This window comes from Phyllobates terribilis, unplaced genomic scaffold (assembly GCF_046119375.1).
Source record: "Phyllobates terribilis strain yellow unplaced genomic scaffold, ASM4611937v1 Scaffold_729__1_contigs__length_748246, whole genome shotgun sequence".
In the NCBI taxonomy this organism is placed as follows: Eukaryota; Metazoa; Chordata; class Amphibia; order Anura; family Dendrobatidae; genus Phyllobates; species Phyllobates terribilis.
Window position 1 is genome coordinate 446,253 of NW_027363489.1, and position 23,675 is coordinate 469,927.

At 45.2% G+C, this 23,675-nt stretch overlaps 18 non-coding genes across 18 annotated transcripts; all 18 read left to right on the forward strand.

Moving 5' to 3' along the window:
- Window positions 1–252: 252 nt before the first annotated feature.
- On the forward strand, window positions 253–443 carry LOC141237360 (U2 spliceosomal RNA). The gene has a single exon (XR_012302915.1). It is a non-coding gene; the product is annotated as a U2 spliceosomal RNA (small nuclear RNA).
- Window positions 444–1,562: 1,119 nt separating this feature from the next.
- Window positions 1,563–1,753, forward strand: LOC141237063 (U2 spliceosomal RNA). Its single transcript, XR_012302628.1, has one exon. It is a non-coding gene; the product is annotated as a U2 spliceosomal RNA (small nuclear RNA).
- Window positions 1,754–2,869: 1,116 nt separating this feature from the next.
- LOC141237064 (U2 spliceosomal RNA) lies at window positions 2,870–3,060 on the forward strand. Its single transcript, XR_012302629.1, has one exon. It is a non-coding gene; the product is annotated as a U2 spliceosomal RNA (small nuclear RNA).
- A 1,120-nt stretch (window positions 3,061–4,180) lies between these two features.
- LOC141237065 (U2 spliceosomal RNA) lies at window positions 4,181–4,371 on the forward strand. The gene has a single exon (XR_012302630.1). It is a non-coding gene; the product is annotated as a U2 spliceosomal RNA (small nuclear RNA).
- Window positions 4,372–5,489: 1,118 nt separating this feature from the next.
- Window positions 5,490–5,680, forward strand: LOC141237067 (U2 spliceosomal RNA). The gene has a single exon (XR_012302632.1). It is a non-coding gene; the product is annotated as a U2 spliceosomal RNA (small nuclear RNA).
- A 1,120-nt stretch (window positions 5,681–6,800) lies between these two features.
- Window positions 6,801–6,991, forward strand: LOC141237068 (U2 spliceosomal RNA). Its single transcript, XR_012302633.1, has one exon. It is a non-coding gene; the product is annotated as a U2 spliceosomal RNA (small nuclear RNA).
- Window positions 6,992–8,113: 1,122 nt separating this feature from the next.
- On the forward strand, window positions 8,114–8,304 carry LOC141237069 (U2 spliceosomal RNA). The gene has a single exon (XR_012302634.1). It is a non-coding gene; the product is annotated as a U2 spliceosomal RNA (small nuclear RNA).
- A 1,120-nt stretch (window positions 8,305–9,424) lies between these two features.
- LOC141237370 (U2 spliceosomal RNA) lies at window positions 9,425–9,615 on the forward strand. Its single transcript, XR_012302924.1, has one exon. It is a non-coding gene; the product is annotated as a U2 spliceosomal RNA (small nuclear RNA).
- Window positions 9,616–10,729: 1,114 nt separating this feature from the next.
- Window positions 10,730–10,920, forward strand: LOC141237232 (U2 spliceosomal RNA). The gene has a single exon (XR_012302789.1). It is a non-coding gene; the product is annotated as a U2 spliceosomal RNA (small nuclear RNA).
- A 1,121-nt stretch (window positions 10,921–12,041) lies between these two features.
- Window positions 12,042–12,232, forward strand: LOC141237070 (U2 spliceosomal RNA). The gene has a single exon (XR_012302635.1). It is a non-coding gene; the product is annotated as a U2 spliceosomal RNA (small nuclear RNA).
- A 1,120-nt stretch (window positions 12,233–13,352) lies between these two features.
- Window positions 13,353–13,543, forward strand: LOC141237233 (U2 spliceosomal RNA). Its single transcript, XR_012302790.1, has one exon. It is a non-coding gene; the product is annotated as a U2 spliceosomal RNA (small nuclear RNA).
- Window positions 13,544–14,663: 1,120 nt separating this feature from the next.
- LOC141237234 (U2 spliceosomal RNA) lies at window positions 14,664–14,854 on the forward strand. Its single transcript, XR_012302791.1, has one exon. It is a non-coding gene; the product is annotated as a U2 spliceosomal RNA (small nuclear RNA).
- Window positions 14,855–15,975: 1,121 nt separating this feature from the next.
- Window positions 15,976–16,166, forward strand: LOC141237071 (U2 spliceosomal RNA). The gene has a single exon (XR_012302636.1). It is a non-coding gene; the product is annotated as a U2 spliceosomal RNA (small nuclear RNA).
- Window positions 16,167–17,287: 1,121 nt separating this feature from the next.
- On the forward strand, window positions 17,288–17,478 carry LOC141237271 (U2 spliceosomal RNA). The gene has a single exon (XR_012302827.1). It is a non-coding gene; the product is annotated as a U2 spliceosomal RNA (small nuclear RNA).
- A 1,118-nt stretch (window positions 17,479–18,596) lies between these two features.
- LOC141237072 (U2 spliceosomal RNA) lies at window positions 18,597–18,787 on the forward strand. The gene has a single exon (XR_012302637.1). It is a non-coding gene; the product is annotated as a U2 spliceosomal RNA (small nuclear RNA).
- A 1,121-nt stretch (window positions 18,788–19,908) lies between these two features.
- On the forward strand, window positions 19,909–20,099 carry LOC141237283 (U2 spliceosomal RNA). Its single transcript, XR_012302839.1, has one exon. It is a non-coding gene; the product is annotated as a U2 spliceosomal RNA (small nuclear RNA).
- Window positions 20,100–21,219: 1,120 nt separating this feature from the next.
- Window positions 21,220–21,410, forward strand: LOC141237073 (U2 spliceosomal RNA). The gene has a single exon (XR_012302638.1). It is a non-coding gene; the product is annotated as a U2 spliceosomal RNA (small nuclear RNA).
- A 1,123-nt stretch (window positions 21,411–22,533) lies between these two features.
- Window positions 22,534–22,724, forward strand: LOC141237074 (U2 spliceosomal RNA). The gene has a single exon (XR_012302639.1). It is a non-coding gene; the product is annotated as a U2 spliceosomal RNA (small nuclear RNA).
- Window positions 22,725–23,675: the final 951 nt, after the last annotated feature.

The following is a 23,675-nucleotide window of genomic DNA, read 5'->3' on the forward strand; positions in this document are numbered from 1 at the left end:
TGGTTCTCCTCCCTTCCAACGGTGTTGAGGCGGGTGGGAACAGCCGGGGGTTGAGGGTACTGTGCTAAAAGAGGTGGAGTTATGCAGATCTAAAACGCGTGGATTGCAGCAGCAGCAAGCCGAAAAGTGCAGGCATGTGAGGGATCTAGAGGTTGACAGCATGTCTTCTTAACGGGAGTCCAGGTGGCCATCTCCACAAATGGACTTTTCAGAATCCTTGGGTGGCACCGTAGTCGGAAACCAATTCTGGTTATCGCTTCTCGGCCTTTTGGCTAAGTTCAAGTGTAGTATCTGTTCTTATCAGTTTAATATCTGATACGTCCCCTATCTGGGGACCATATATTAAATGGATTTTTAGAACAGGGAGATGGAAAAAGAGCTTGCTCTGTCCACTCCACGCATTGACCTGGTATTGCAGTATCTCCAGGACCGGTGCACCCCTTCTTTAATGCAGTTTCTAAAATCAGAAAGAATTGAATTCAATGCTTTTTGTTCATTTTGCTTGTTTGTCGGATTTTGGGATGGACTCTTTGGCTTTGCTTTTCTTCTCCTCATTGGATTTTTCATGTTAAAAGTTGCAGAAGCCAGATGACAAGCTCATTTTGGTTCAACTTCAGCAACTGTGCATTGCATTGCCATGTAATGTAATGTAATGCAATGCTATCTATCTAGCTCTCCCTCTATACTTCCTTTTGGATAAACAGACATATTAGGCAAGCATTTTGGAGCTTTCACCTAAATAACTACAGGTGGTGAGATAAGCTGCACAATATAATTGACCTTTCAGTATATTGTTGCACACACACCATCTATTTAGCAAATGCCCTTGTTATCAACAGCAGCCTTTTAAACTCACCTGAGCTAACAGGTATGTGAGCTGGTTACTCTGCTGCGCTTAAAATTTCTTTTTTGGTTTGCTACAATGCCTTTTCTGAAACGTTGTCTCCCTCTGCTGGAACACTGACTTCTTTCATTTAATGCCTGCAGACTATAAAAGAGAAACCAACCCAAAAAGTTTGGTTGATTAGTCTGTGGCATTCTTTTAAACTGTTGCTTATGGCGGTCTCTGTGAGCTTCTCAGTGACATTCAGCCATCCAGGTATCCCGCCTGCAGTAGACGGAATGTGGCAATGGAACGCTGGCTGCGCGTGTCATAATAGGCTCTGAGCCTTTATATACCTGCGCACAGCAGCAGCCACCTTCAGTCTGCTGCTGGACAGCCAGCAGCAGCAGCAGCAGGAGAGGTAATTAATCAGCAACCCTCCTGCTAAGGTAGACAGCTGCTCGTTCCACCCCCCCCCCGCCTTAATTGGTTCTCCTCCCTTCCAACGGTGTTGAGGCGGATGGGAACAGCCGGGGGTTGAGAGTACTGTGCTAAAAGAGGTGGAGTTATGCAGATCTAAAACGCGTGGATTGCAGCAGCAGCAAGCCGAAAAGTGCAGGCATGTGAGGGATCTAGAGGTTGACAGCATGTCTTCTTAACGGGAGTCCAGGTGGCCATCTCCACAAATGGACTTTTCAGAATCCTTGGGTGGCACCGTAGTCGGAAACCAATTCTGGTTATCGCTTCTCGGCCTTTTGGCTAAGATCAAGTGTAGTATCTGTTCTTATCAGTTTAATATCTGATACGTCCCCTATCTGGGGACCATATATTAAATGGATTTTTAGAACAGGGAGATGGAAAAAGAGCTTGCTCTGTCCACTCCACGCATTGACCTGGTATTGCAGTATCTCCAGGACCGGTGCACCCCTTCTTTAATGCAGTTTCTAAAATCAGAAAGAATTGAATTCAATGCTTTTTGTTCATTTTGCTTGTTTGTCGGATTTTGGGATGGACTCTTTGGCTTTGCTTTTCTTCTCCTCATTGGATTTTTCATGTTAAAAGTTGCAGAAGCCAGATGACAAGCTCATTTTGGTTCAACTTCAGCAACTGTGCATTGCATTGCCATGTAATGTAATGTAATGCAATGCTATCTATCTAGCTCTCCCTCTATACTTCCTTTTGGATAAACAGACATATTAGGCAAGCATTTTGGAGCTTTCACCTAAATAACTACAGGTGGTGAGATAAGCTGCACAATATAATTGACCTTTCAGTATATTGTTGCACACACACCATCTATTTAGCAAATGCCCTTGTTATCAACAGCAGCCTTTTAAACTCACCTGAGCTAACAGGTATGTGAGCTGGTTACTCTGCTGCGCTTAAAATTTCTTTTTTGGTTTGCTACAATGCCTTTTCTGAAACGTTGTCTCCCTCTGCTGGAACACTGACTTCTTTCATTTAATGCCTGCAGACTATAAAAGAGAAACCAACCCAAAAAGTTTGGTTGATTAGTCTGTGGCATTCTTTTAAACTGTTGCTTATGGCGGTCTCTGTGAGCTTCTCAGTGACATTCAGCCATCCAGGTATCCCGCCTGCAGTAGACGGAATGTGGCAATGGAACGCTGGCTGCGCGTGTCATAATAGGCTCTGAGCCTTTATAAACCTGCGCACAGCAGCAGCCACCTTCAGTCTGCTGCTGGACAGCCAGCAGCAGCAGGAGAGGTAATTAATCAGCAACCCTCCTGCTAAGGGTAGACAGCTGCTCGTTCCACCCCCCCCCCCGGCATTAATTGGTTCTCCTCCCTTCCAACGGTGTTGAGGCGGGTGGGAACAGCCGGGGGTTGAGGGTACTGTGCTAAAAGAGGTGGAGTTATGCAGATCTAAAACGCGTGGATTGCAGCAGCAGCAAGCCGAAAAGTGCAGGCATGTGAGGGATCTAGAGGTTGACAGCATGTCTTCTTAACGGGAGTCCAGGTGGCCATCTCCACAAATGGACTTTTCAGAATCCTTGGGTGGCACCGTAGTCGGAAACCAATTCTGGTTATCGCTTCTCGGCCTTTTGGCTAAGATCAAGTGTAGTATCTGTTCTTATCAGTTTAATATCTGATACGTCCCCTATCTGGGGACCATATATTAAATGGATTTTTAGAACAGGGAGATGGAAAAAGAGCTTGCTCTGTCCACTCCACGCATTGACCTGGTATTGCAGTATCTCCAGGACCGGTGCACCCCTTCTTTAATGCAGTTTCTAAAATCAGAAAGAATTGAATTCAATGCTTTTTGTTCATTTTGCTTGTTTGTCGGATTTTGGGATGGACTCTTTGGCTTTGCTTTTCTTCTCCTCATTGGATTTTTCATGTTAAAAGTTGCAGAAGCCAGATGACAAGCTCATTTTGGTTCAACTTCAGCAACTGTGCATTGCATTGCCATGTAATGTAATGTAATGCAATGCTATCTATCTAGCTCTCCCTCTATACTTCCTTTTGGATAAACAGACATATTAGGCAAGCATTTTGGAGCTTTCACCTAAATAACTACAGGTGGTGAGAGAAGCTGCACAATATAATTGACCTTTCAGTATATTGTTGCACACACACCATCTATTTAGCAAATACCCTTGTTATCAACAGCAGCCTTTTAAACTCACCTGAGCTAACAGGTATGTGAGCTGGTTACTCTGCTGCGCTTAAAATTTCTTTTTTGGTTTGCTACAATGCCTTTTCTGAAACGTTGTCTCCCTCTGCTGGAACACTGACTTCTTTCATTTAATGCCTGCAGACTATAAAAGAGAAACCAACCCAAAAAGTTTGGTTGATTAGTCTGTGGCATTCTTTTAAACTCTTGCTTATGGCGGTCTCTGTGAGCTTCTCAGTGACATTCAGCCATCCAGGTATCCCGCCTGCAGTAGACGGAATGTGGCAATGGAACGCTGGCTGCGCGTGTCATAATAGGCTCTGAGCCTTTATATACCTGCGCACAGCAGCAGCCACCTTCAGTCTGCTGCTGGACAGCCAGCAGCAGCAGCAGCAGGAGAGGTAATTAATCAGCAACCCTCCTGCTAAGGGTAGACAGCTGCTCGTTCCACCCCCCCCCCGCCTTAATTGGTTCTCCTCCCTTCCAACGGTGTTGAGGCGGGTGGGAACAGCCGGGGGTTGAGGGTACTGTGCTAAAAGAGGTGGAGTTATGCAGATCTAAAACGCGTGGATTGCAGCAGCAGCAAGCCGAAAAGTGCAGGCATGTGAGGGATCTAGAGGTTGACAGCATGTCTTCTTAACGGGAGTCCAGGTGGCCATCTCCACAAATGGACTTTTCAGAATCCTTGGGTGGCACCGTAGTCGGAAACCAATTCTGGTTATCGCTTCTCGGCCTTTTGGCTAAGATCAAGTGTAGTATCTGTTCTTATCAGTTTAATATCTGATACGTCCCCTATCTGGGGACCATATATTAAATGGATTTTTAGAACAGGGAGATGGAAAAAGAGCTTGCTCTGTCCACTCCACGCATTGACCTGGTATTGCAGTATCTCCAGGACCGGTGCACCCCTTCTTTAATGCAGTTTCTAAAATCAGAAAGAATTGAATTCAATGCTTTTTGTTCATTTTGCTTGTTTGTCGGATTTTGGGATGGACTCTTTGGCTTTGCTTTTCTTCTCCTCATTGGATTTTTCATGTTAAAAGTTGCAGAAGCCAGATGACAAGCTCATTTTGGTTCAACTTCAGCAACTGTGCATTGCATTGCCATGTAATGTAATGTAATGCAATGCTATCTATCTAGCTCTCCCTCTATACTTCCTTTTGGATAAACAAACATATTAGGCAAGCATTTTGGAGCTTTCACCTAAATAACTACAGGTGGTGAGATAAGCTGCACAATATAATTGACCTTTCAGTATATTGTTGCACACACACCATCTATTTAGCAAATGCCCTTGTTATCAACAGCAGCCTTTTAAACTCACCTGAGCTAACAGGTATGTGAGCTGGTTACTCTGCTGCACTTAAAATTTCTTTTTTGGTTTGCTACAATGCCTTTTCTGAAACGTTGTCTCCCTCTGCTGGAACACTGACTTCTTTCATTTAATGCCTGCAGACTATAAAAGAGAAACCAACCCAAAAAGTTTGGTTGATTAGTCTGTGGCATTCTTTTAAACTGTTGCTTATGGCGGTCTCTGTGAGCTTCTCAGTGACATTCAGCCATCCAGGTATCCCGCCTGCAGTAGACGGAATGTGGCAATGGAATGCTGGCTGCGCGTGTCATAATAGGCTCTGAGCCTTTATATACCTGCGCACAGCAGCAGCCACCTTCAGTCTGCTGCTGGACAGCCAGCAGCAGCAGCAGGAGAGGTAATTAATCAGCAACCCTCCTGCTAAGGGTAGACAGCTGCTCGTTCCACCCCCCCCCCCGCCTTAATTGGTTCTCCTCCCTTCCAACGGTGTTGAGGCGGGTGGGAACAGCCGGGGGTTGAGGGTACTGTGCTAAAAGAGGTGGAGTTATGCAGATCTAAAACGCGTGGATTGCAGCAGCAGCAAGCCGAAAAGTGCAGGCATGTGAGGGATCTAGAGGTTGACAGCATGTCTTCTTAACGCGAGTCCAGGTGGCCATCTCCACAAATGGACTTTTCAGAATCCTTGGGTGGCACCGTAGTCGGAAACCAATTCTGGTTATCGCTTCTCGGCCTTTTGGCTAAGATCAAGTGTAGTATCTGTTCTTATCAGTTTAATATCTGATACGTCCCCTATCTGGGGACCATATATTAAATGGATTTTTAGAACAGGGAGATGGAAAAAGAGCTTGCTCTGTCCACTCCACGCATTGACCTGGTATTGCAGTATCTCCAGGACCGGTGCACCCCTTCTTTAATGCAGTTTCTAAAATCAGAAAGAATTGAATTCAATGCTTTTTGTTCATTTTGCTTGTTTGTCGGATTTTGGGATGGACTCTTTGGCTTTGCTTTTCTTCTCCTCATTGGATTTTTCATGTTAAAAGTTGCAGAAACCAGATGACAAGCTCATTTTGGTTCAACTTCAGCAACTGTGCATTGCATTGCCATGTAATGTAATGTAATGCAATGCTATCTATCTAGCTCTCCCTCTATACTTCCTTTTGGATAAACAGACATATTAGGCAAGCATTTTGGAGCTTTCACCTAAATAACTACAGGTGGTGAGATAAGCTGCACAATATAATTGACCTTTCAGTATATTGTTGCACACACACCATCTATTTAGCAAATGCCCTTGTTATCAACAGCAGCCTTTTAAACTCACCTGAGCTAACAGGTATGTGAGCTGGTTACTCTGCTGCGCTTAAAATTTCTTTTTTGGTTTGCTACAATGCCTTTTCTGAAATGTTGTCTCCCTCTGCTGGAACACTGACTTCTTTCATTTAATGCCTGCAGACTATAAAAGAGAAACCAACCCAAAAAGTTTGGTTGATTAGTCTGTGGCATTCTTTTAAACTGTTGCTTATGGCGGTCTCTGTGAGCTTCTCAGTGACATTCAGCCATCCAGGTATCCCGCCTGCAGTAGACGGAATGTGGCAATGGAACGCTGGCTGCGCGTGTCATAATAGGCTCTGAGCCTTTATATACCTGCGCACAGCAGCAGCCACCTTCAGTCTGCTGCTGGACAGCCAGCAGCAGCAGCAGCAGGAGAGGTAATTAATCAGCAACCCTCCTGCTAAGGGTAGACAGCTGCTCGTTCCACCCCCCCCCCGCCTTAATTGGTTCTCCTCCCTTCCAACGGTGTTGAGGCGGGTGGGAACAGCCGGGGGTTGAGGGTACTGTGCTAAAAGAGGTGGAGTTATGCAGATCTAAAACGCGTGGATTGCAGCAGCAGCAAGCCGAAAAGTGCAGGCATGTGAGGGATCTAGAGGTTGACAGCATGTCTTCTTAACGGGAGTCCAGGTGGCCATCTCCACAAATGGACTTTTCAGAATCCTTGGGTGGCACCGTAGTCGGAAACCAATTCTGGTTATCGCTTCTCGGCCTTTTGGCTAAGATCAAGTGTAGTATCTGTTCTTATCAGTTTAATATCTGATACGTCCCCTATCTGGGGACCATATATTAAATGGATTTTTAGAACAGGGAGATGGAAAAAGAGCTTGCTCTGTCCACTCCACGCATTGACCTGGTATTGCAGTATCTCCAGGACCGGTGCACCCCTTCTTTAATGCAGTTTCTAAAATCAGAAAGAATTGAATTCAATGCTTTTTGTTCATTTTGCTTGTTTGTCGGATTTTGGGATGGACTCTTTGGCTTTGCTTTTCTTCTCCTCATTGGATTTTTCATGTTAAAAGTTGCAGAAGCCAGATGACAAGCTCATTTTGGTTCAACTTCAGCAACTGTGCATTGCATTGCCATGTAATGTAATGTAATGCAATGCTATCTATCTAGCTCTCCCTCTATACTTCCTTTTGGATAAACAGACATATTAGGCAAGCATTTTGGAGCTTTCACCTAAATAACTACAGGTGGTGAGATAAGCTGCACAATATAATTGACCTTTCAGTATATTGTTGCACACACACCATCTATTTAGCAAAAGCCCTTGTTATCAACAGCAGCCTTTTAAACTCACCTGAGCTAACAGGTATGTGAGCTGGTTACTCTGCTGCGCTTAAAATTTCTTTTTTGGTTTGCTACAATGCCTTTTCTGAAACGTTGTCTCCCTCTGCTGGAACACTGACTTCTTTCATTTAATGCCTGCAGACTATAAAAGAGAAACCAACCCAAAAAGTTTGGTTGATTAGTCTGTGGCATTCTTTTAAACTGTTGCTTATGGCGGTCTCTGTGAGCTTCTCAGTGACATTCAGCCATCCAGGTATCCCGCCTGCAGTAGACGGAATGTGGCAATGGAACGCTGGCTGCGCGTGTCATAATAGGCTCTGAGCCTTTATATACCTGCGCACAGCAGCAGCCACCTTCAGTCTGCTGCTGGACAGCCAGCAGCAGCAGCAGCAGGAGAGGTAATTAATCAGCAACCCTCCTGCTAAGGGTAGACAGCTGCTCGTTCCACCCCCCCCCCCCGCCTTAATTGGTTCTCCTCCCTTCCAACGGTGTTGAGGCGGGTGGGAACAGCCGGGGGTTGAGGGTACTGTGCTAAAAGAGGTGGAGTTATGCAGATGTAAAACGCGTGGATTGCAGCAGCAGCAAGCCGAAAAGTGCAGGCATGTGAGGGATCTAGAGGTTGACAGCATGTCTTCTTAACGGGAGTCCAGGTGGCCATCTCCACAAATGGACTTTTCAGAATCCTTGGGTGGCACCGTAGTCGGAAACCAATTCTGGTTATCGCTTCTCGGCCTTTTGGCTAAGATCAAGTGTAGTATCTGTTCTTATCAGTTTAATATCTGATACGTCCCCTATCTGGGGACCATATATTAAATGGATTTTTAGAACAGGGAGATGGAAAAAGAGCTTGCTCTGTCCACTCCACGCATTGACCTGGTATTGCAGTATCTCCAGGACCGGTGCACCCCTTCTTTAATGCAGTTTCTAAAATCAGAAAGAATTGAATTCAATGCTTTTTGTTCATTTTGCTTGTTTGTCGGATTTTGGGATGGACTCTTTGGCTTTGCTTTTCTTCTCCTCATTGGATTTTTCATGTTAAAAGTTGCAGAAGCCAGATGACAAGCTCATTTTGGTTCAACTTCAGCAACTGTGCATTGCATTGCCATGTAATGTAATGTAATGCAATGCTATCTATCTAGCTCTCCCTCTATACTTCCTTTTGGATAAACAGACATATTAGGCAAGCATTTTGGAGCTTTCAACTAAATAACTACAGGTGGTGAGATAAGCTGCACAATATAATTGACCTTTCAGTATATTGTTGCACACACACCATCTATTTAGCAAATGCCCTTGTTATCAACAGCAGCCTTTTAAACTCACCTGAGCTAACAGGTATGTGAGCTGGTTACTCTGCTGCGCTTAAAATTTCTTTTTTGGTTTGCTACAATGCCTTTTCTGAAACGTTGTCTCCCTCTGCTGGAACACTGACTTCTTTCATTTAATGCCTGCAGACTATAAAAGAGAAACCAACCCAAAAAGTTTGGTTGATTAGTCTGTGGCATTCTTTTAAACTGTTGCTTATGGCGGTCTCTGTGAGCTTCTCAGTGACATTCAGCCATCCAGGTATCCCGCCTGCAGTAGACGGAATGTGGCAATGGAACGCTGGCTGCGCGTGTCATAATAGGCTCTGAGCCTTTATATACCTGCGCACAGCAGCAGCCACCTTCAGTCTGCTGCTGGACAGCCAGCAGCAGCAGCAGCAGGAGAGGTAATTAATCAGCAACCCTCCTGCTAAGGGTAGACAGCTGCTCGTTCCACCCCCCCCCCCGCCTAATTGGTTCTCCTCCCTTCCAACGGTGTTGAGGCGGGTGGGAACAGCCGGGGGTTGAGGGTACTGTGCTAAAAGAGGTGGAGTTATGCAGATCTAAAACGCGTGGATTGCAGCAGCAGCAAGCCGAAAAGTGCAGGCATGTGAGGGATCTAGAGGTTGACAGCATGTCTTCTTAACGGGAGTCCAGGTGGCCATCTCCACAAATGGACTTTTCAGAATCCTTGGGTGGCACCGTAGTCGGAAACCAATTCTGGTTATCGCTTCTCGGCCTTTTGGCTAAGATCAAGTGTAGTATCTGTTCTTATCAGTTTAATATCTGATACGTCCCCTATCTGGGGACCATATATTAAATGGATTTTTAGAACAGGGAGATGGAAAAAGAGCTTGCTCTGTCCACTCCACGCAATGACCTGGTATTGCAGTATCTCCAAGACTGGTGCACCCCTTCTTTAATGCAGTTTCTAAAATCAGAAAGAATTGAATTCAATGCTTTTTGTTCATTTTGCTTGTTTGTCGGATTTTGGGATGGACTCTTTGGCTTTGCTTTTCTTCTCCTCATTGGATTTTTCATGTTAAAAGTTGCAGAAGCCAGATGACAAGCTCATTTTGGTTCAACTTCAGCAACTGTGCATTGCATTGCCATGTAATGTAATGCAATGCTATCTATCTAGCTCTCCCTCTATACTTCCTTTTGGATAAACAGACATATTAGGCAAGCATTTTGGAGCTTTCACCTAAATAACTACAGGTGGTGAGATAAGCTGCACAATATAATTGACCTTTCAGTATATTGTTGCACACACACCATCTATTTAGCAAATGCCCTTGTTATCAACAGCAGCCTTTTAAACTCACCTGAGCTAACAGGTATGTGAGCTGGTTACTCTGCTGCGCTTAAAATTTCTTTTTTGGTTTGCTACAATGCCTTTTCTGAAACGTTGTCTCCCTCTGCTGGAACACTGACTTCTTTCATTTAATGCCTGCAGACTATAAAAGAGAAACCAACCCAAAAAGTTTGGTTGATTAGTCTGTGGCATTCTTTTAAACTGTTGCTTATGGCGGTCTCTGTGAGCTTCTCAGTGACATTCAGCCATCCAGGTATCCCGCCTGCAGTAGACGGAATGTGGCAATGGAACGCTGGCTGCGCGTGTCATAATAGGCTCTGAGCCTTTATATACCTGCGCACAGCAGCAGCCACCTTCAGTCTGCTGCTGGACAGCCAGCAGCAGCAGCAGCAGGAGAGGTAATTAATCAGCAACCCTCCTGCTAAGGGTAGACAGCTGCTCGTTCCACCCCCCCCTGCCTTAATTGGTTCTCCTCCCTTCCAACGGTGTTGAGGCGGGTGGGAACAGCCGGGGGTTGAGGGTACTGTGCTAAAAGAGGTGGAGTTATGCAGATCTAAAACGCGTGGATTGCAGCAGCAGCAAGCCGAAAAGTGCAGGCATGTGAGGGATCTAGAGGTTGACAGCATGTCTTCCTAACGGGAGTCCAGGTGGCCATCTCCACAAATGGACTTTTCAGAATCCTTGGGTGGCACCGTAGTCGGAAACCAATTCTGGTTATCGCTTCTCGGCCTTTTGGCTAAGATCAAGTGTAGTATCTGTTCTTATCAGTTTAATATCTGATACGTCCCCTATCTGGGGACCATATATTAAATGGATTTTTAGAGCAGGGAGATGGAAAAAGAGCTTGCTCTGTCCACTCCACGCATTGACCTGGTATTGCAGTATCTCCAGGACCGGTGCACCCCTTCTTTAATGCAGTTTCTAAAATCAGAAAGAATTGAATTCAATGCTTTTTGTTCATTTTGCTTGTTTGTCGGATTTTGGGATGGACTCTTTGGCTTTGCTTTTCTTCTCCTCATTGGATTTTTCATGTTAAAAGTTGCAGAAGCCAGATGACAAGCTCATTTTGGTTCAACTTCAGCAACTGTGCATTGCATTGCCATGTAATGTAATGTAATGCAATGCTATCTATCTAGCTCTCCCTCTATACTTCCTTTTGGATAAACAGACATATTAGGCAAGCATTTTGGAGCTTTCACCTAAATAACTACAGGTGGTGAGATAAGCTGCACAATATAATTGACCTTTCAGTATATTGTTGCACACACACCATCTATTTAGCAAATGCCCTTGTTATCAACAGCAGCCTTTTAAACTCACCTGAGCTAACAGGTATGTGAGCTGGTTACTCTGCTGCGCTTAAAATTTCTTTTTTGGTTTGCTACAATGCCTTTTCTGAAACGTTGTCTCCCTCTGCTGGAACACTGACTTCTTTCATTTAATGCCTGCAGACTATAAAAGAGAAACCAACCCAAAAAGTTTGGTTGATTAGTCTGTGGCATTCTTTTAAACTGTTGCTTATGGCGGTCTCTGTGAGCTTCTCAGTGACATTCAGCCATCCAGGTATCCCGCCTGCAGTAGACGGAATGTGGCAATGGAACGCTGGCTGCGCGTGTCATAATAGGCTCTGAGCCTTTATATACCTGCGCACAGCAGCAGCCACCTTCAGTCTGCTGCTGGACAGCCAGCAGCAGCAGCAGCAGGAGAGGTAATTAATCAGCAACCCTCTTGCTAAGGGTAGACAGCTGCTCGTTCCACCCCCACCCCCGCCTTAATTGGTTCTCCTCCCTTCCAACGGTGTTGAGGCGGGTGGGAACAGCCGGGGGTTGAGGGTACTGTGCTAAAAGAGGTGGAGTTATGCAGATCTAAAACGCGTGGATTGCAGCAGCAGCAAGCCGAAAAGTGCAGGCATGTGAGGGATCTAGAGGTTGACAGCATGTCTTCTTAACGGGAGTCCAGGTGGCCATCTCCACAAATGGACTTTTCAGAATCCTTGGGTGGCACCGTAGTCGGAAACCAATTCTGGTTATCGCTTCTCGGCCTTTTGGCTAAGATCAAGTGTAGTATCTGTTCTTATCAGTTTAATATCTGATACGTCCCCTATCTGGGGACCATATATTAAATGGATTTTTAGAACAGGGAGATGGAAAAAGAGCTTGCTCTGTCCACTCCACGCATTGACCTGGTATTGCAGTATCTCCAGGACCGGTGCACCCCTTCTTTAATGCAGTTTCTAAAATCAGAAAGAATTGAATTCAATGCCTTTTGTTCATTTTGCTTGTTTGTCGGATTTTGGGATGGACTCTTTGGCTTTGCTTTTCTTCTCCTCATTGGATTTTTCATGTTAAAAGTTGCAGAAGCCAGATGACAAGCTCATTTTGGTTCAACTTCAGCAACTGTGCATTGCATTGCCATGTAATGTAATGTAATGCAATGCTATCTATCTAGCTCTCCCTCTATACTTCCTTTTGGATAAACAGACATATTAGGCAAGCATTTTGGAGCTTTCACCTAAATAACTACAGGTGGTGAGATAAGCTGCACAATATAATTGACCTTTCAGTATATTGTTGCACACACACCATCTATTTAGCAAATGCCCTTGTTATCAACAGCAGCCTTTTAAACTCACCTGAGCTAACAGGTATGTGAGCTGGTTACTCTGCTGCGCTTAAAATTTCTTTTTTGGTTTGCTACAATGCCTTTTCTGAAACGTTGTCTCCCTCTGCTGGAACACTGACTTCTTTCATTTAATGCCTGCAGACTATAAAAGAGAAACCAACCCAAAAAGTTTGGTTGATTAGTCTGTGGCATTCTTTTAAACTGTTGCTTATGGCGGTCTCTGTGAGCTTCTCAGTGACATTCAGCCATCCAGGTATCCCGCCTGCAGTAGACGGAATGTGGCAATGGAACGCTGGCTGCGCGTGTCATAATAGGCTCTGAGCCTTTATATACCTGCGCACAGCAGCAGCCACCTTCAGTCTGCTGCTGGACAGCCAGCAGCAGCAGCAGCAGGAGAGGTAATTAATCAGCAACCCTCCTGCTAAGGGTAGACAGCTGCTCGTTCCACCTCCCCCCCGCCTTAATTGGTTCTCCTCCCTTCCAACGGTGTTGAGGCGGGTGGGAACAGCCGGGGGTTGAGGGTACTGTGCTAAAAGAGGTGGAGTTATGCAGATCTAAAACGCGTGGATTGCAGCAGCAGCAAGCCGAAAAGTGCAGGCATGTGAGGGATCTAGAGGTTGACAGCATGTCTTCTTAACGGGAGTCCAGGTGGCCATCTCCACAAATGGACTTTTCAGAATCCTTGGGTGGCACCGTAGTCGGAAACCAATTCTGGTTATCGCTTCTCGGCCTTTTGGCTAAGATCAAGTGTAGTATCTGTTCTTATCAGTTTAATATCTGATACGTCCCCTATCTGGGGACCATATATTAAATGGATTTTTAGAGCAGGGAGATGGAAAAAGAGCTTGCTCTGTCCACTCCACGCATTGACCTGGTATTGCAGTATCTCCAGGACCGGTGCACCCCTTCTTTAATGCAGTTTCTAAAATCAGAAAGAATTGAATTCAATGCTTTTTGTTCATTTTGCTTGTTTGTCGGATTTTGGGATGGACTCTTTGGCTTTGCTTTTCTTCTCCTCATTGGATTTTTCATGTTAAAAGTTGCAGAAGCCAGATGACAAGCTCATTTTGGTTCAACTTCAGCAACTGTGCATTGCATTGCCATGTAATGTAATGTAATGCAATGCTATCTATCTAGCTCTCCCTCTATACTTCCTTTTGGATAAACAGACATATTAGGCAAGCATTTTGGAGCTTTCACCTAAATAACTACAGGTGGTGAGATAAGCTGCACAATATAATTGACCTTTCAGTATATTGTTGCACACACACCATCTATTTAGCAAATGCCCTTGTTATCAACAGCAGCCTTTTAAACTCACCTGAGCTAACAGGTATGTGAGCTGGTTACTCTGCTGCGCTTAAAATTTCTTTTTTGGTTTGCTACAATGCCTTTTCTGAAACGTTGTCTCCCTCTGCTGGAACACTGACTTCTTTCATTTAATGCCTGCAGACTATAAAAGAGAAACCAACCCAAAAAGTTTGGTTGATTAGTCTGTGGCATTCTTTTAAACTGTTGCTTATGGCGGTCTCTGTGAGCTTCTCAGTGACATTCAGCCATCCAGGTATCCCGCCTGCAGTAGACGGAATGTGGCAATGGAACGCTGGCTGCGCGTGTCATAATAGGCTCTGAGCCTTTATATACCTGCGCACAGCAGCAGCCACCTTCAGTCTGCTGCTGGACAGCCAGAAGCAGCAGCAGCAGGAGAGGTAATTAATCAGCAACCCTCCTGCTAAGGGTAGACAGCTGCTCGTTCCACCCCCCCCCCGCCTTAATTGGTTCTCCTCCCTTCCAACGGTGTTGAGGCGGGTGGGAACAGCCGGGGGTTGAGGGTACTGTGCTAAAAGAGGTGGAGTTATGCAGATCTAAAACGCGTGGATTGCAGCAGCAGCAAGCCGAAAAGTGCAGGCATGTGAGGGATCTAGAGGTTGACAGCATGTCTTCTTAACGGGAGTCCAGGTGGCCATCTCCACAAATGGACTTTTCAGAATCCTTGGGTGGCACCGTAGTCGGAAACCAATTCTGGTTATCGCTTCTCGGCCTTTTGGCTAAGATCAAGTGTAGTATCTGTTCTTATCAGTTTAATATCTGATACGTCCCCTATCTGGGGACCATATATTAAATGGATTTTTAGAGCAGGGAGATGGAAAAAGAGCTTGCTCTGTCCACTCCACGCATTGACCTGGTATTGCAGTATCTCCAGGACCGGTGCACCCCTTCTTTAATGCAGTTTCTAAAATCAGAAAGAATTGAATTCAATGCTTTTTGTTCATTTTGCTTGTTTGTCGGATTTTGGGATGGACTCTTTGGCTTTGCTTTTCTTCTCCTCATTGGATTTTTCATGTTAAAAGTTGCAGAAGCCAGATGACAAGCTCATTTTGGTTCAACTTCAGCAACTGTGCATTGCATTGCCATGTAATGTAATGTAATGCAATGCTATCTATCTAGCTCTCCCTCTATACTTCCTTTTGGATAAACAGACATATTAGGCAAGCATTTTGGAGCTTTCACCTAAATAACTACAGGTGGTGAGATAAGCTGCACAATATAATTGACCTTTCAGTATATTGTTGCACACACACCATCTATTTAGCAAATGCCCTTGTTATCAACAGCAGCCTTTTAAACTCACCTGAGCTAACAGGTATGTGAGCTGGTTACTCTGCTGCGCTTAAAATTTCTTTTTTGGTTTGCTACAATGCCTTTTCTGAAACGTTGTCTCCCTCTGCTGGAACACTGACTTCTTTCATTTAATGCCTGCAGACTATAAAAGAGAAACCAACCCAAAAAGTTTGGTTGATTAGTCTGTGGCATTCTTTTAAACTGTTGCTTATGGCGGTCTCTGTGAGCTTCTCAGTGACATTCAGCCATCCAGGTATCCCGCCTGCAGTAGACGGAATGTGGCAATGGAACGCTGGCTGCGCGTGTCATAATAGGCTCTGAGCCTTTATATACCTGCGCACAGCAGCAGCCACCTTCAGTCTGCTGCTGGACAGCCAGCAGCAGCAGCAGCAGGAGAGGTAATTAATCAGCAACCCTCCTGCTAAGGGTAGACAGCTGCTCGTTCCACCCCCCCCCCCGCCTTAATTGGTTCTCCTCCCTTCCAACGGTGTTGAGGCGGGTGGGAACAGCCGGGGGTTGAGGGTACTGTGCTAAAAGAGGTGGAGTTATGCAGATCTAAAACGCGTGGATTGCAGCAGCAGCAAGCCGAAAAGTGCAGGCATGTGAGGGATCTAGAGGTTGACAGCATGTCTTCTTAACGGGAGTCCAGGTGGCCATCTCCACAAATGGACTTTTCAGAATCCTTGGGTGGCACCGTAGTCGGAAACCAATTCTGGTTATCGCTTCTCGGCCTTTTGGCTAAGATCAAGTGTAGTATCTGTTCTTATCAGTTTAATATCTGATACGTCCCCTATCTGGGGACCATATATTAAATGGATTTTTAGAACAGGGAGATGGAAAAAGAGCTTGCTCTGTCCACTCCACGCATTGACCTGGTATTGCAGTATCTCCAGGACCGGTGCACCCCTTCTTTAATGCAGTTTCTAAAATCAGAAAGAATTGAATTCAATGCTTTTTGTTCATTTTGCTTGTTTGTCGGATTTTGGGATGCACTCTTTGGCTTTGCTTTTCTTCTCCTCATTGGATTTTTCATGTTAAAAGTTGCAGAAGCCAGATGACAAGCTCATTTTGGTTCAACTTCAGCAACTGTGCATTGCATTGCCATGTAATGTAATGTAATGCAATGCTATCTATCTAGCTCTCCCTCTATACTTCCTTTTGGATAAACAGACATATTAGGCAAGCATTTTGGAGCTTTCACCTAAATAACTACAGGTGGTGAGATAAGCTGCACAATATAATTGACCTTTCAGTATATTGTTGCACACACACCATCTATTTAGCAAATGCCCTTGTTATCAACAGCAGCCTTTTAAACTCACCTGAGCTAACAGGTATGTGAGCTGGTTACTCTGCTGCGCTTAAAATTTCTTTTTTGGTTTGCTACAATGCCTTTTCTGAAACGTTGTCTCCCTCTGCTGGAACACTGACTTCTTTCATTTAATGCCTGCAGACTATAAAAGAGAAACCAACCCAAAAAGTTTGGTTGATTAGTCTGTGACATTCTTTTAAACTGTTGCTTATGGCGGTCTCTGTGAGCTTCTCAGTGACATTCAGCCATCCAGGTATCCCGCCTGCAGTAGACGGAATGTGGCAATGGAACGCTGGCTGCGCGTGTCATAATAGGCTCTGAGCCTTTATATACCTGCGCACAGCAGCAGCCACCTTCAGTCTGCTGCTGGACAGCCAGCAGCAGCAGCAGCAGGAGAGGTAATTAATCAGCAACCCTCCTGCTAAGGGTAGACAGCTGCTCGTTCCACCCCCCCCCCCGCCTTAATTGGTTCTCCTCCCTTCCAACGGTGTTGAGGCGGGTGGGAACAGCCGGGGGTTGAGGGTACTGTGCTAAAAGAGGTGGAGTTATGCAGATCTAAAACGCGTGGATTGCAGCAGCAGCAAGCCGAAAAGTGCAGGCATGTGAGGGATCTAGAGGTTGACAGCATGTCTTCTTAACGGGAGTCCAGGTGGCCATCTCCACAAATGGACTTTTCAGAATCCTTGGGTGGCACCGTAGTCGGAAACCAATTCTGGTTATCGCTTCTCGGCCTTTTGGCTAAGATCAAGTGTAGTATCTGTTCTTATCAGTTTAATATCTGATACGTCCCCTATCTGGGGACCATATATTAAATGGAATTTTAGAACAGGGAGATGGAAAAAGAGCTTGCTCTGTCCACTCCACGCATTGACCTGGTATTGCAGTATCTCCAGGACCGGTGCACCCCTTCTTTAATGCAGTTTCTAAAATCAGAAAGAATTGAATTCAATGCTTTTTGTTCATTTTGCTTGTTTGTCGGATTTTGGGATGGACTCTTTGGCTTTGCTTTTCTTCTCCTCATTGGATTTTTCATGTTAAAAGTTGCAGAAGCCAGATGACAAGCTCATTTTGGTTCAACTTCAGCAACTGTGCATTGCATTGCCATGTAATGTAATGTAATGCAATGCTATCTATCTAGCTCTCCCTCTATACTTCCTTTTGGATAAACAGACATATTAGGCAAGCATTTTGGAGCTTTCACCTAAATAACTACAGGTGGTGAGATAAGCTGCACAATATAATTGACCTTTCAGTATATTGTTGCACACACACCATCTATTTAGCAAATGCCCTTGTTATCAACAGCAGCCTTTTAAACTCACCTGAGCGAACAGGTATGTGAGCTGGTTACTCTGCTGCGCTTAAAATTTCTTTTTTGGTTTGCTACAATGCCTTTTCTGAAACGTTGTCTCCCTCTGCTGGAACACTGACTTCTTTCATTTAATGCCTGCAGACTATAAAAGAGAAACCAACCCAAAAAGTTTGGTTGATTAGTCTGTGGCATTCTTTTAAACTGTTGCTTATGGCGGTCTCTGTGAGCTTCTCAGTGACATTCAGCCATCCAGGTATCCCGCCTGCAGTAGACGGAATGTGGCAATGGAACGCTGGCTGCGCGTGCCATAATAGGCTCTGAGCCTTTATATACCTGCGCACAGCAGCAGCCACCTTCAGTCTGCTGCTGGACAGCCAGCAGCAGCAGCAGCAGGAGAGGTAATTAATCAGCATCCCTCCTGCTAAGGGTAGACAGCTGCTCGTTCCACCCCCCCCGCCTTAATTGGTTCTCCTCCCTTCCAACGGTGTTGAGGCGGGTGGGAACAGCCGGGGGTTGAGGGTACTGTGCTAAAAGAGGTGGAGTTATGCAGATCTAAAACGCGTGGATTGCAGCAGCAGCAAGCCGAAAAGTGCAGGCATGTGAGGGATCTAGAGGTTGACAGCTTGTCTTCTTAACGGGAGTCCAGGTGGCCATCTCCACAAATGGACTTTTCAGAATCCTTGGGTGGCACCGTAGTCGGAAACCAATTCTGGTTATCGCTTCTCGGCCTTTTGGCTAAGATCAAGTGTAGTATCTGTTCTTATCAGTTTAATATCTGATACGTCCCCTATCTGGGGACCATATATTAAATGGATTTTTAGAACAGGGAGATGGAAAAAGAGCTTGCTCTGTCCACTCCACGCATTGACCTGGTATTGCAGTATCTCCAGGACCGGTGCACCCCTTCTTTAATGCAGTTTCTAAAATCAGAAAGAATTGAATTCAATGCTTTTTGTTCATTTTGCTTGTTTGTCGGATTTTGGGATGGACTCTTTGGCTTTGCTTTTCTTCTCCTCATTGGATTTTTCATGTTAAAAGTTGCAGAAGCCAGATGACAAGCTCATTTTGGTTCAACTTCAGCAACTGTGCATTGCATTGCCATGTAATGTAATGTAATGCAATGCTATCTATCTAGCTCTCCCTCTATACTTCCTTTTGGATAAACAGACATATTAGGCAAGCATTTTGGAGCTTTCACCTAAATAACTACAGGTGGTGAGATAAGCTGCACAATATAATTGACCTTTCAGTATATTGTTGCACACACACCATCTATTTAGCAAATGCCCTTGTTATCAACAGCAGCCTTTTAAACTCACCTGAGCTAACAGGTATGTGAGCTGGTTACTCTGCTGCGCTTAAAATTTCTTTTTTGGTTTGCTACAATGCCTTTTCTGAAACGTTGTCTCCCTCTGCTGGAACACTGACTTCTTTCATTTAATGCCTGCAGACTATAAAAGAGAAACCAACCCAAAAAGTTTGGTTGATTAGTCTGTGGCATTCTTTTAAACTGTTGCTTATGGCGGTCTATGTGAGCTTCTCAGTGACATTCAGCCATCCAGGTATCCCGCCTGCAGTAGACGGAATGTGGCAATGGAACGCTGGCTGCGCGTGTCATAATAGGCTCTGAGCCTTTATATACCTGCGCACAGCAGCAGCCACCTTCAGTCTGCTGCTGGACAGCCAGCAGCAGCAGCAGCAGGAGAGGTAATTAATCAGCAACCCTCCTGCTAAGGGTAGACAGCTGCTCGTTCCACCCCCCCCCCCGCCTTAATTGGTTCTCCTCCCTTCCAACGGTGTTGAGGCGGGTGGGAACAGCCGGGGGTTGAGGGTACTGTGCTAAAAGAGGTGGAGTTATGCAGATCTAAAACGCGTGGATTGCAGCAGCAGCAAGCCGAAAAGTGCAGGCATGTGAGGGATCTAGAGGTTGACAGCATGTCTTCTTAACGGGAGTCCAGGTGGCCATCTCCACAAATGGACTTTTCAGAATCCTTGGGTGGCACCGTAGTCGGAAACCAATTCTGGTTATCGCTTCTCGGCCTTTTGGCTAAGATCAAGTGTAGTATCTGTTCTTATCAGTTTAATATCTGATACGTCTCCTATCTGGGGACCATATATTAAATGGATTTTTAGAACAGGGAGATGGAAAAAGAGCTTGCTCTGTCCACTCCACGCATTGACCTGGTATTGCAGTATCTCCAGGACCGGTGCACCCCTTCTTTAATGCAGTTTCTAAAATCAGAAAGAATTGAATTCAATGCTTTTTGTTCATTTTGCTTGTTTGTCAGATTTTGGGATGGACTCTTTGGCTTTGCTTTTCTTCTCCTCATTGGATTTTTCATGTTAAAAGTTGCAGAAGCCAGATGACAAGCTCATTTTGGTTCAACTTCAGCAACTGTGCATTGCATTGCCATGTAATGTAATGTAATGCAATGCTATCTATCTAGCTCTCCCTCTATACTTCCTTTTGGATAAACAGACATATTAGGCAAGCATTTTGGAGCTTTCACCTAAATAACTACAGGTGGTGAGATAAGCTGCACAATATAATTGACCTTTCAGTATATTGTTGCACACACACCATCTATTTAGCAAATGCCCTTGTTATCAACAGCAGCCTTTTAAACTCACCTGAGCTAACAGGTATGTGAGCTGGTTACTCTGCTGCGCTTAAAATTTCTTTTTTGGTTTGCTACAATGCCTTTTCTGAAACGTTGTCTCCCTCTGCTGGAACACTGACTTCTTTCATTTAATGCCTGCAGACTATAAAAGAGAAACCAACCCAAAAAGTTTGGTTGATTAGTCTGTGGCATTCTTTTAAACTGTTGCTTATGGCGGTCTCTGTGAGCTTCTCAGTGACATTCAGCCATCCAGGTATCCCGCCTGCAGTAGACGGAATGTGGCAATGGAACGCTGGCTGCGCGTGTCATAATAGGCTCTGAGCCTTTATATACCTGCGCACAGCAGCAGCCACCTTCAGTCTGCTGCTGGACAGCCAGCAGCAGCAGCAGCAGGAGAGGTAATTAATCAGCAACCCTCCTGCTAAGGGTAGACAGCTGCTCGTTCCACCCCCCCCCCGCCTTAATTGGTTCTCCTCCCTTCCAACGGTGTTGAGGCGGGTGGGAACAGCCGGGGGTTGAGGGTACTGTGCTAAAAGAGGTGGAGTTATGCAGATCTAAAACGCGTGGATTGCAGCAGCAGCAAGCCGAAAAGTGCAGGCATGTGAGGGATCTAGAGGTTGACAGCATGTCTTCTTAACGGGAGTCCAGGTGGCCATCTCCACAAATGGACTTTTCAGAATCCTTGGGTGGCACCGTAGTCGGAAACCAATTCTGGTTATCGCTTCTCGGCCTTTTGGCTAAGATCAAGTGTAGTATCTGTTCTTATCAGTTTAATATCTGATACGTCCCCTATCTGGGGACCATATATTAAATGGATTTTTAGAACAGGGAGATGGAAAAAGAGCTTGCTCTGTCCACTCCACGCATTGACCTGGTATTGCAGTATCTCCAGGACCGGTGCACCCCTTCTTTAATGCAGTTTCTAAAATCAGAAAGAATTGAATTCAATGCTTTTTGTTCATTTTGCTTGTTTGTCGGATTTTGGGATGGACTCTTTGGCTTTGCTTTTCTTCTCCTCATTGGATTTTTCATGTTAAAAGTTGCAGAAGCCAGATGACAAGCTCATTTTGGTTCAACTTCAGCAACTGTGCATTGCATTGCCATGTAATGTAATGTAATGCAATGCTATCTATCTAGCTCTCCCTCTATACTTCCTTTTGGATAAACAGACATATTAGGCAAGCATTTTGGAGCTTTCACCTAAATAACTACAGGTGGTGAGATAAGCTGCACAATATAATTGACCTTTCAGTATATTGTTGCACACACACCATCTATTTAGCAAATGCCCTTGTTATCAACAGCAGCCTTTTAAACTCACCTGAGCTAACAGGTATGTGAGCTGGTTACTCTGCTGCGCTTAAAATTTCTTTTTTGGTTTGCTACAATGCCTTTTCTGAAACGTTGTCTCCCTCTGCTGGAACACTGACTTCTTTCATTTAATGCCTGCAGACTATAAAAGAGAAACCAACCCAAAAAGTTTGGTTGATTAGTCTGTGGCATTCTTTTAAACTGTTGCTTATGGCGGTCTCTGTGAGCTTCTCAGTGACATTCAGCCATCCAGGTATCCCGCCTGCAGTAGACGGAATGTGGCAATGGAACGCTGGCTGCGCGTGTCATAATAGGCTCTGAGCCTTTATATACCTGCGCACAGCAGCAGCCACCTTCAGTCTGCTGCTGGACAGCCAGCAGCAGCAGCAGCAGGAGAGGTAATTAATCAGCAACCCTCCTGCTAAGGGTAGACAGCTGCTCGTTCCACCCCCCCCCCCCCGCCTTAATTGGTTCTTCTCCCTTCCAACGGTGTTGAGGCGGGTGGGAACAGCCGGGGGTTGAGGGTACTGTGCTAAAAGAGGTGGAGTTATGCAGATCTAAAACGCGTGGATTGCAGCAGCAGCAAGCCGAAAAGTGCAGGCATGTGAGGGATCTAGAGGTTGACAGCATGTCTTCTTAACGGGAGTCCAGGTGGCCATCTCCACAAATGGACTTTTCAGAATCCTTGGGTGGCACCGTAGTCGGAAACCAATTCTGGTTATCGCTTCTCGGCCTTTTGGCTAAGATCAAGTGTAGTATCTGTTCTTATCAGTTTAATATCTGATACGTCCCCTATCTGGGGACCATATATTAAATGGATTTTTAGAACAGGGAGATGGAAAAAGAGCTTGCTCTGTCCACTCCACGCATTGACCTGGTATTGCAGTATCTCCAGGACCGGTGCACCCCTTCTTTAATGCAGTTTCTAAAATCAGAAAGAATTGAATTCAATGCTTTTTGTTCATTTTGCTTGTTTGTCGGATTTTGGGATGGACTCTTTGGCTTTGCTTTTCTTCTCCTCATTGGATTTTTCATGTTAAAAGTTGCAGAAGCCAGATGACAAGCTCATTTTGGTTCAACTTCAGCAACTGTGCATTGCATTGCCATATAATGTAATGTAATGCAATGCTATCTATCTAGCTCTCCCTCTATACTTCCTTTTGGATAAACAGACATATTAGGCAAGCATTTTGGAGCTTTCACCTAAATAACTACAGGTGGTGAGATAAGCTGCACAATATAATTGACCTTTCAGTATATTGTTGCACACACACCATCTATTTAGCAAATGCCCTTGTTATCAACAGCAGCCTTTTAAACTCACCTGAGCTAACAGGTATGTGAGCTGGTTACTCTGCTGCGCTTAAAATTTCTTTTTTGGTTTGCTACAATGCCTTTTCTGAAACGTTGTCTCCCTCTGCTGGAACACTGACTTCTTTCATTTAATGCCTGCAGACTATAAAAGAGAAACCAACCCAAAAAGTTTGGTTGATTAGTCTGTGGCATTCTTTTAAACTGTTGCTTATGGCGGTCTCTGTGAGCTTCTCAGTGACATTCAGCCATCCAGGTATCCCGCCTGCAGTAGACGGAATGTGGCAATGGAACGCTGGCTGCGCGTGTCATAATAGGCTCTGAGCCTTTATATACCTGCGCACAGCAGCAGCCACCTTCAGTCTGCTGCTGGACAGCCAGCAGCAGCAGCAGCAGGAGAGGTAATTAATCAGCAACCCTCCTGCTAAGGGTAGACAGCTGCTCGTTCCACCCCCCCCCCCCGCCTTAATTGGTTCTCCTCCCTTCCAACGGTGTTGAGGCGGGTGGGAACAGCCGGGGGTTGAGGGTACTGTGCTAAAAGAGGTGGAGTT